Source organism: Pleurodeles waltl, chromosome 12 (assembly GCF_031143425.1).
Source record: "Pleurodeles waltl isolate 20211129_DDA chromosome 12, aPleWal1.hap1.20221129, whole genome shotgun sequence".
Lineage (NCBI taxonomy): Eukaryota > Metazoa > Chordata > Amphibia > Caudata > Salamandridae > Pleurodeles > Pleurodeles waltl.
The window spans coordinates 111176841-111188619 of NC_090451.1; the positions used below are offsets into that span (position 1 = coordinate 111176841).

The 11779-nt window shown below is 45.1% G+C and overlaps 2 non-coding genes across 2 annotated transcripts; both read left to right on the forward strand.

Moving 5' to 3' along the window:
- The first annotated feature begins 2470 nt into the window (after positions 1 to 2470).
- On the forward strand, positions 2471 to 2542 carry TRNAH-GUG (transfer RNA histidin (anticodon GUG)). Its single transcript has one exon. It is a non-coding gene; the product is annotated as a tRNA-His (tRNA).
- A 4918-nt stretch (positions 2543 to 7460) lies between these two features.
- On the forward strand, positions 7461 to 7532 carry TRNAH-GUG (transfer RNA histidin (anticodon GUG)). Its single transcript has one exon. It is a non-coding gene; the product is annotated as a tRNA-His (tRNA).
- The last annotated feature ends 4247 nt before the right edge of the window (positions 7533 to 11779 follow it).

An 11779-nucleotide genomic window follows, 5' to 3' on the forward strand; every position in this document is an offset into this window, starting at 1 on the left:
CGTGTCCTACTTTTATAATGTTTTCAGGGCACTTCGCCCACTTCATATCTAGCCAAAATCCTTTAGCACTGGGAGACCATGTGTCTGCTGAATATCTTACCTCCACCATTGGGGGTATAAAAGGTGTACTTTGGCTCTGTTGTAAATTATTATATAGGGCTCAATTTGGTTGGGTTGTGAATTGCTGTCAAGCTCTAAATCTCAGAATTCTCTTAGTCACACCTTTTTATGTCTTGCGTACACAGTGAATGTGCTGTGAGACATATTGTTTAGAATTCAGTGGGCTTACCACACGCCCATAGCTTACTTACCATTAATTGTTTTCTATGTCACTCACATTTGCAATATTTCGATTGCTTAGCTCCCATAGACTGAATCTTCCTTTCTTGTGTTCATTCCTCCATGGAGGATGGACCAAGTACATGTGTTCTTTTCGTCTTTCTACAGTACGCTATTTTTTATATTTTAAAAGTGTTTTCTTATCATTCTTGGATGTGCAATGTGCTTTCCAACATTCATGACAAGCATACAGCTTATTTTTCACCCTAAACGCCGTCTCTATTGACACTTTAGTTACTTTCTCACACTGTATTATTCTGCATGACTATACTCTACTCCCCTCAGTGCCACTGCACTCTACACTGTGCAACTCTATACCACTCCACTCTACTCAGTTCTACTCCACTCTAATCTACATTGTTCCACTCTATCACTCCACTCTATGCCACTCTAATCTATGCCACTCCACTATACGCCACTTCACTCCACTTTATGCTACTCCATTCTATGCCACTCCACCCTGTCACTCTCTGCTATGCCCCTCTACTCCACTCCACTCCACTCTACTCTATGCCACTTCCCTTCATTCCTCTCTACGCCACCCTACTTCATAAATGCCACTTTATGTGACTCTATGCCACTCTGCTCTACATCACTCTAGAATACTCAACTGAACTCTACTCTATACAATTCCACTCTACTTTACTCCTCTCCACTCTATGCCTCTCCACTCTATGCTACTCTACTCCAGTCTACTGTACGCCACTTTATTTTATCCCATTCTACTCTACGCCACTGTACACCACTCAACTCTATGCCACTCTACTCCGTTGCACCCCTCTCTACTCTACGCTACTCTACTCCATGCTACTATACTCCACTCTAAGCCACTGTACTCTCCACCACTAAGCTCTATTCCACTCTACTGTTTGCCACTCCATGCCACTCTAATCCACCCCACAGTATGCCACTCTACTCTATGCCACTCCACTCAACTCCATGCCATTCCACACTTTTGCACTCTACCCTACTCTGTGCCTCTCCATTCCACTCCATGCTACTCCACTCTATCCCACTACGCTCTACTCTAGTTCACTCTATGCCACTCCACTTTACTCTCTCCCACTCTACTCTATACTACTTCATTCCATGCCACTTCACTGTACTCCACTCCACTCCATCTCACACAATATCACTCAATGGCACTACATGCGCTCTACTCTATGCCACTCTACTGCACACTACTCTATGCTGTGCCACTCTACACTACTCTCCTGTAGGCCTTTCTACTCTATGCCACTTTTTTCTCTGCTCCTCTCTACACCACAGTGTCACTCCATGCAACGCCACTTTATGCTACTCAACTCCACAACACTCTACTTCATGCAGTCCGACTCCACTCCTCCTAATTCTTTGCCACCCCTCTCCATGACACACTGTTCTCTGACTCTATGCCATTCCATGCCACTTCACTCTACACCACACTATGCCACTCTACACCACACTACTTTACTCTATGCTACTCTATGCCATTCTATGCAACCTCACTCCTCTCTACCCCACTCTGCTCTATGCCACTCCATTCCTCACAATGCTATTCAACGCCATGCCAAGGCACACCACTTCATTATATTCCACTGTATTCTATGACACATTACGTCACTCTACTCTTTGCACTTCAATCTACTCCCTTCTATGACCCTCCATTCATCACCACTCCATTGTTTGCTAGTCAAGTTTACGCCACTTCATTCCACACAATGCAACTCTAAAGCAGTATGCACCAAGCAGCTGAATGTGTCTGAAGAGACACCCAGAAAAGAAAAAAACAACAATATGTGGGGGCCTGTTCCGAGCCCCTCCTGGCCTGGAGGAGTTTGGTCGGCCGTGGATTAAGTTTTTGCAGTGTTCACTTCCCCGACCCCAGCACTCATAGAACACTTGAGACTTGCAGGGCAGAGTGGTGGATCTTGTTAAGAAGTCTGGGCTTCTTGGTTTATGGGGAGTCTTGTCACTGGAAGCAGAGAGGTAAATATTTGCTGTGATCTGCTACTCAAAGAAAAGACCCTGATCTAACTTGAAAAAATTGGTTTTAAACAAACGCTAAATCTATCCACTCCACGGACACTTTGACCTTTTTTAAGCCTATCAGAGCCACACCAGGGTAGTCTTTTCAGAGCCCAAGTAGCTCGCTGTGATCGTATAGTGGTTAGTACTCTGCGTTGTGGCCGCAGCAACCTCGGTTCGAATCCGAGTCACGGCATTGAGGGTGGCAATGTCACAGCAGTCAGGCAGCGTTTTTATTCTCACTTCTTAATATTTACATGAGTTAAGAGCTTGAACCTAATTTCAACGGTGAAATTAAATGTCTTTGAAGAACGCGTTAACAATGTTATTATTTATTTCACCTTTCTGCGCTTTTACGTTTGTGGCGGTGCTGATGTGAAAAGTATGAGCTACAGTTTGGTTTCACGGGACCCGGTCAGCAAGAGGGATGGATGTCTGTGTCTCCTGTACCTGCAGCGCCGAGGCTCCTGTACTGACGCGGAGTAGCTTTCAATGTTGAAAGGGATCCTGCTAGTCAAATATCAGTTTTTGCAGCAATTCAGGCCGCGAAGAAAAAAGGTCTAAAAATATATATTTGTATAGAAAGTAAGACTGAGCTCCCAAGGGTCTGAAAGAAAGAGGCGACGGAGAAGGACACTGAGCGGCGCGCTCACCCAATCAGCGTTTGGCTTCATCATCCCGCACCCGACGGATCACCGGGCAGCTAGAGGGAAAGTTTTAAAACTTAAGCCAAGTTTATTAGTCGTGGTCGAATCGTGAATTACACAATTACGCTCCTTTGTGGAATTTGGAGTAATGTGGGGAAAGACATCTTCCCAAGAGCGGAGGAAAAGAGCGCGAGCAGCGGCTGTTGTGCCAGTTCTGTTGCATTTAGAGCGATTTTCTTGCGCAAAGTGTATATCAGGTTCCTTTCGGATCTGAGCGTGTATTTTGCACCAGGAAAATAGCCTTGTGTAATTCTGTACAACCTCGCATAATGTTGCTGTAATTTCGCGTAATTACACTGCAGTGAGTTACACTGGTTACGCCCATCCCTACATTTGACTCATGTTTAACAGAGAGGTCCGTCCATCCATTGATCCATTCATCTGTCCATCCATCTTTCTGCCTGTGTGCCTGCTTATCTATCTGCTCACCTACCTGTGCGTGACTGTGAACCTGTCTAACAGAGTGTTGATGCCTGGCTGTATGCTTTGTTAACACTATAACGCTCAAAGGGACATTGAGGAGGACATCTTGGCGCTATGGTTTTTTTTGGTATGAAGCAACCGTTTTCAAATCCTGACAGTCCACACAAAGTTGATCATATGTGATCCCATTTTCGTACCAACAGCTGCTTCTCTATATACTTATCGGTCCACGTCTATTACTACATGTGCTTTCTATTTACCTTTCAATTTCAATCTGGGTCTCTGCCTTACTGCCTATTTCTGCCCATCTCTGTTTATGTTAACACTTTAAAGCCTACATGCTGACTACCAAGGTCTTTGTGGCGTGGTTCTTTCTAAAGCAGGCGTGTGTGATTTACAGCGGTTTCTGTGAAGCTGATTATATCTCATCCATGATTTACTAACAGCTACATACCTGCCTTTCTGTCTACAAACCTGTACAGATGCATCGGTGCATGTGGCTTATTTATGACGATCTGTTTAACCTTCTATCCGTCCTTCTATCTGTGCAACTGTCTTACTGTTCCCCCCTCTTTTATGTTGTTACAACACTATTTGTTAAACAAACCTTCACAGTCAGAAGGGCTTCCAGGCGCTGTTATTTATTTAAAAAACTGCAAAGAACACCAGTTTATGCAATGTTGATGACATTTACTTCACCCCTTTATTGTTGCATTAATGGGTTTTCAAGTCACAAAACGGGTCCCTGATGAAGCCTAAGTGGACTTCTGAGCTGCTGTAGCTCTGTGGGGTCTCCAGCTCTCCTAGGGCCTCAGATCTACCACTACAACACCAGCCTTACCCTAAGTTGTGCAGTAGATTTTTTTTATTTTTTATTTATTGGTATTTCAGATGGTACATATTATTCACAGGATTGTAACAGGTTGCAGAGCTGTATGAATCTCCTTTCCATGACAACTTTTGAACAGTTACCCATTACTGCTATTATATTATGTTACCACCACGCTGAGGGCTGTTCCTTGCATAAATCTGTAAGCAGGCTTGTGATCTGTGGTAGGGGCCTCCTGTGGGTCTCCGGTTCAGCGCTGTATGCCCATGGAGCAGGGAGGTCGGTTCCCACCATTTCCAGCTCTGGCACGTCAGGTACTCATCATCTCTTATTACAACAAATAACAAGCAAGCCAAACAACTTGCCCAGAAACCGAGACCTAACTACGCATCGTGTGAGTGTGTCTACAGCTGTATGGGGCCCAGCCGGGGGGGGGGAAGGGACCCAGGGGAACCCTCCCCAGTGTATGATCTTCCAGGGAGGTCTAGGAGAGGTGAGTTTGTCGTGCTCCTAACTCCGCAAGTTAAGAGGCCCATCTGCATCGTCATCATAGTCATGTCAGGAGTGTTCCATGCTCCCGCCACCTCTGCCCATAGGGGAGCTATCTGTCTGTTCCTCAGCCCTCTCATTTCTTCCCTCTGAAGTGCCCTTTCTTCTGCCTTGCCAAGGAAGTGATGTCTGCTTATAGCACGTGTCCTACTTTTATAATGTTTTCAGGGCACTTCGCCCACTGCATATCTAGCCAAAATCCTCCCCACTGGGAGACCACGTGTCTGCTGAATATCTTACCTCCACCATTGGGGGTATAAAAGGTGTACTTTGGCTCTGTTGTAAATTATTATATAGGGCTCAATTTGGTTGGGTTGTGAATTGCTGTCAAGCTCTAAATCTCAGAATTCTCTTCGTCACACCTTTTTATGTCTTGCGTACACAGTGAATGTGCTGTGAGACATATTGTTTAGAAGTCAGTGGGCTTACCACACGCCCATAGCTTACTTACCATTAATTGTTTTCTATGTCACTCACATTTGCAATATTTCGATTGCTTAGCTCCCATAGACTGAATCTTCCTTTCTTGTGTTCATTCCTCCATGGAGGATGGACCAAGTACATGTGTTCTTTTCGTCTTTCTACAGTACGCTATTTTTTATATTTTAAAAGTGTTTTCGTATCATTCTTGGATGTGCAATGTGCTTTCCAACATTCATGACAAGCATACAGCTTATTTTTCACCCTAAACGCCGTCTCTTTTGACACTTTAGTTACTTTCTCACACTGTATTCCTCTGCATGACTATACTCTACTCCCCTCAGTGCCACTGTACTCTACACTGTGCAACTCTATACCACTCCACTCTACTCAGTTCTACTCCACTCTAATCTACATTGTTCCACTCTATCACTCCACTCTATGCCACTCTAATCTATGCCACTCCACTATACGCCACTTCACTCCACTTTATGCTACTCCATTCTATGCCACTCCACCCTGTCACTCTCTGCTATGCCCCTCTACTCCACTCCACTCTACTCTATGCCACTTCCCTTCATTCCTCTCTACGCCACCCTACTTCATAGAATGCCACTTTATGTGACTCTATGCCACTCTGCTCTACATCACTCTAGAATACTCAACTGAACTCTACTCTATACAACTCCACTCTACTTTACTCCTCTCCACTCTATGCCTCTCCACTCTATGCTACTCTACTCCAGTCTACTGTACGCCACTTTATTTTATCCCATTCTACTCTACGCCACTGTACACCACTCAACTCTATGCCACTCTACTCCGTTGCACCCCTCTCTACTCTACGCTACTCTACTCCATGCTACTATACTCCACTCTAAGCCACTGTAATCTCCACCACTAAGCTCTATTCCACTCTACTGTATGCCACTCCATGCCACTCTAATCCACCCCACAGAATGCCACTCTACTCTATGCCACTCCACTCAACTCCATGCCATTCCACACTTTTGCACTCTACCCTACTCTGTGCCTCTCCATTCCACTCCATGCCACTCCACTCTATCCCACTACGCTCTACTCTAGTTCACTCTATGCCACTCCACTTTACTCTCTCCCACTCTACTCTATACTACTTCATTCCATGCCACTTCACTGTACTCCACTCCACTCCATCTCACACAATATCACTCAATGGCACTACAAGCGCTCTACTCTATGCCACTCTACTGCACACTACTCTATGCTGTGCCACTCTACACTACTCTCCTGTAGACCTTTCTACTCTATGCCACTTTTTACTCTGCCCCTCTCTACACCACAGTGTCACTCCATGCTACGCTACTGTATGCTACTCAACTCCACAACACTATACTTCATGCAGTCCGACTCCACTCCTCCTAATTCTTTGCCACCCCTCTCCATGACACACTGTTCTCTGACTCTATGCCATTCCATGCCACTTCACTTTACACCACACTATGCCACTCTACACCACACTACTTTAATCTATGCTACTCTATGCCATTCTATGCAACCTCACTCCTCTCTACCCCACTCTGCTCTATGCCACTCCATTCCTCACAATGCTATTCAACGCCATGCCAAGGCACACCACTTCATTATATTACACTGTATTCTATGACACATTACGTCGCTCTACTCTTTGCACTTCAATCTACTCCCTTCTATGACCCTCCATTCATCACCACTCCATTGTTTGCTAGTCAAGTTTACGCCACTTCATTCCACACAATGCAACTCTAAAGCAGTATGCACCAAGCAGCTGAATGTGTCTGAAGAGACACCCAGAAAAGAAAAAAACAACAATATGTGGGGGCCTGTTCCGAGCCCCTCCTGGCCTGGAGGAGTTTGGTCGGCCGTGGATTACGTTTTTGCAGTGTTCACTTCCCCGACCCCAGCACTCATAGAACACTTGAGACTTGCAGGGCAGAGTGGTGGATCTTGTTAAGAAGTCTGAGCTTCTTGGTTTATGGGGAGTCTTGTCACTGGAAGCAGAGAGGTAAATATTTGCTGTGATCTGCTACTCAAAGAAAAGACCCTGATATAACTTGAAAAGATGGGTTTTAAACAAACGCTAAATCTATCCACTCCACGGACACTGTGACCTTTTTTCAGCCTATCAGAGCCACACCAGGGTAGTCTTTTCAGAGCCCAAGTAGCTCGCCGTGATCGTATAGTGGTTAGTACTCTGCGTTGTGGCCGCAGCAACCTTGGTTCGAATCCGAGTCACGGCATTGCGGGTGGCAATGTCACGGCAGTTGGGCAGCATTTTTATTTTCACTTCTTAATATTTACATGAGTTAAGAGCTTGAACCTAATTTCAACGGTGAAATTAAATGTCTTTGAAGAACGCGTTAACAATGTTATTATTTATTTCACCTTTCTGCGCTTTTACGTTTGTGGCGGTCCTGATGTGAAAAGTATGAGCTACAGTTTGGTTTCACGGGACCCGGTCAGCAAGAGGGATGGATGTCTGTGTCTCCTGTACCTGCAGCGCCGAGGCTCCTGTACTGACGCGGAGTAGCTTTCAATGTTGAAAGGGATCATGCTAGTCAAATATCAGTTTTTGCAGCAATTCAGGCCGCGAAGAAAAAAGGTCTAAAAATAAATATTTGTATAGAAAGTAAGACTGAGCTCCCAAGGGTCTGAAAGAAAGAGGCGACGGAGAAGGACACTGAGAGGCGCGCTCACCCAATCAGCGTTTGGGTTCATCATCCCGCACCCGACGGATCACCGGGCAGCTAGAGGGAAAGTTTTAAAACTTAAGCCAAGTTTATTAGTCGTGGTCGAATCGTGAATTACACAATTACGCTCCTTTGTGGAATTTGGAGTAATGTGGGGAAAGACATCTACCCAAGAGCGGAGGAAAAGAGCGCGAGCAGCGGCTGTTGTGCCAGTTCTGTTGCATTTAGAGCTATTTTCTTGTGCAAAGTGTATATCAGGTTCCTTTCGGATCTGAGCGTGTATTTTGCACCAGAAAAATAGACTTGTGTAATTCTGTACAACCTCGCATAATGTTGCTGTAATTTCGCGTAATTACACTGCAGTGAGTTACACTGGTTACGCCCATCCCTACATTTGACTCATGTTTAACAGAGAGGTCCGTCCATCTATTGATCCATTCATCTGTCCATCCATCTTTTTGCCTGTGTGCCTGCTTATCTATCTGCTCACCTACCTGTGCGTGACTGTGAACCTGTCTAACAGAGTGTTGATGCCTGGCTGTATGCTTTGTTAACACTATAACGCTCATAGGGACATTGAGGAGGACATCTTGGAGCTATGGTTTTTTTTGGTATGAAGCAACCGTTTTCAAATCCTGACAGTCCACAAAAAGTTGATCATATGTGATCCCATTTTCGTACCAACAGCTGCTTCTCTATATACTTATCGGTCCACGTCTATTACTACATGTGCTTTCTATTTACCTTTCTATTTCAATCTGGGTATCTGCCTTACTGCCTATTTCTGCCCATCTCTGTTTATGTTAACACTTTAAAGCCTACATGCTGACTACCAAGGTCTTTGTGGCGTGGTTCTTTCTAAAGCAGGCGCGTGTGATTTACAGCGGTTTCTGTGACGCTGATTATATCTCATCCATGATTTACTAACAGCTACATACCTGCCTTTCTGTCTACAAACCTGTACAGATGCATCGGTGCATGTGGCTTATTTATGACGATCTGTTTAACCTTCTATCCGTCCTTCTATCTGTGCAACTGTCTTACAGTTCCCCCTCTTTTATGTTGTTACAACACTATTTGTTAAAGAAACCTTCACAGTCAGAAGGGCTTCCAGGCGCTGTTATTTATTAAAAAAACTGCAAAGAACACCAGTTTATGCAATGTTGATGACATTTACTTCACCCCTTTATTGTTGCATTAATGGGTTTTCAAGTCACAAAACGGGTCCCTGAGGAAGCCCAAGTGGACTTCTGAGCTGCTGTAGCTCTGTGGGGTCTCCAGCTCTCCTAGGGCCTCAGATCTACCACTACAACACCAGCCTTACCCTAAGTTGTGCAGTAAATTTTTTATTTTTTTTATTTATTGGTATTTCAGATGGTACATATTATTCACAGGATTGTAACAGGTTGCAGAGCTGTATGAATCTCCTTTCCATGACAACTTTTGAACAGTTACCCATTACTGCTATTATATTATGTTACCACCACGCTGAGGGCTGTTCCTTGCTTAAATCTGTAAGCAGGCTTGTGATCTGTGGTGTGGGCCTCCTGTGGGTCTCCGGTTCAGCGCTGTATGCCCATGGAGCAGGGTGGTCGGTTCCCACCATCTCCAGCTCTGGCACGTCAGGTGCTCATCATCTCTTATTACAACAAATAACAAGCAAGCCAAACAACTTGCCCAGAAACCGAGACCTAACTACGCATCGTGTGAGTGTGTCTACAGCTGTATGGGGCCCAGCCGGGGGGGGGGGGAAGGGACCCAGGGGAACCCTCCCCAGTGTATGATCCTCCAGGGAGGTCTAGGAGAGGTGTGTTTGTCGTGCTCCTTACTCCGCAAGTTAAGAGGCCCATCTGCATCGTCATCATAGTCATGTCAGGAGTGTTCCATGCTCCCGCCACCTCTGCCCATAGGGGAGCTATCTGTCTGTTCCTCAGCCCTCTCATTTCTTCCCTCTGAAGTGCCCTTTCTTCTGCCTTGCCAAGGAAGTGATGTCTGCTTATAGCACGTGTCCTACTTTTATAATGTTTTCAGGGCACTTCGCCCACTTCATATCTAGCCAAAATCCTTTAGCACTGGGAGACCACGCGTCTGCTGAATATCTTACCTCCACCATTGGGGGTGTAAAAGGTGTACTTTGGCTCTGTTGTAAATTATTATATAGGGCTCAGTTTGGTTGGGTTGTGAATTGCTGTCAAGCTCTAAATCTCAGAATTCTCTTAGTCACACCTTTTTATGTCTTGCGTACACAGTGAATGTGCTGTGAGACATATTGTTTAGAATTCAGTGGGCTTACCACACGCCCATAGCTTACTTACCATTAATTGTTTTCTATGTCACTCACATTTGCAATATTTCGATTGCTTAGCTCCCATAGACTGAATCTTCCTTTCTTGTGTTCATTCCTCCATGGAGGATGGACCAAGTACATGTGTTCTTTTCGTCTTTCTACAGTACGCTATTTTTTATATTTTAAAAGTGTTTTCGTATCATTCTTGGATGTGCAATGTGCTTTCCAACATTCATGACAAGCATACAGCTTATTTTTCACCCTAAACGCCATCTCTATTGACACTTTAGTTACTTTCTCACACTGTATTCCTCTACATGACTATACTCTACTCCCCTCAGTGCCACTGTACTCTACACTGTGCAACTCTATACCACTCCACTCTACTCAGTTCTACTCCACTCTAATCTACATTGTTCCACTCTATCACTCCACTCTATGCCACTCTAATCTATGCCACTCCACTATATGCCACTTCACTCCACTTTATGCTACTCCATTCTATGCCACTCCACCCTGTCACTCTCTGCTATGCCCCTCTACTCCACTCCACTCTACTCTATGCCACTTCCCTTCATTCCTCTCTACGCCACCCTACTTCATAGAATGCCACTTTATGTGACTCTATGCCACTCTGCTCTACATCACTCTAGAATACTCAACTGAACTCTACTCTATACAATTCCACTCTACTTTACTCCTCTCCACTCTATGCCTCTCCACTCTATGCTACTCTACTCCAGTCTACTGTACCCCACTTTATTTTATCCCATTCTACTCTACGCCACCGTACACCACTCAACTCTATGCCACTCTACTCCGTTGCACCCCTCTCTACTCTACGCTACTCTACTCCATGCTACTATACTCCACTCTAACCCACTGTACTCTCCACCACTAAGCTCTATTCCACTCTACTGTATGCCACTCCATGCCACTCTAATCCACCCCACAGAATGCCACTCTACTCTATGCCACTCCACTCAACTCCATGCCATTCCACACTTTTGCACTCTACCCTACTCTGTGCCTCTCCATTCCACTCCATGCCACTCCACTCTATGCCACTACGCTCTACTCTAGTTCACTCTATGCCACTCCACTTTACTCTCTCCCACTCTACTCTATACTACTTCATTCCATGCCACTTCACTGTACTCCACTCCACTCCATCTCACACAGTATCACTCAATGGCACTACATGCGCTCTACTCTATGCCACTCTACTGCACACTACTCTATGCTGTGCCACTCTACACTACTCTCCTGTAGGCCTTTCTACTCTATGCCACTTTTTTCTCTGCTCCTCTCTACACTACAGTGTCACTCCATGCAACGCAACTGTATGCTACTCAACTCCACAACACTCTACTTCATGCAGTCCGACTCCACTCCTCCTAATTCTTTGCCACCCCTCTCCATGACACACTGTTCTCTGACTCTATGCCATTCCATGCCACTTCACTCTACACCACACTATGCCACTCTACACCACACTACTTTACTCTAT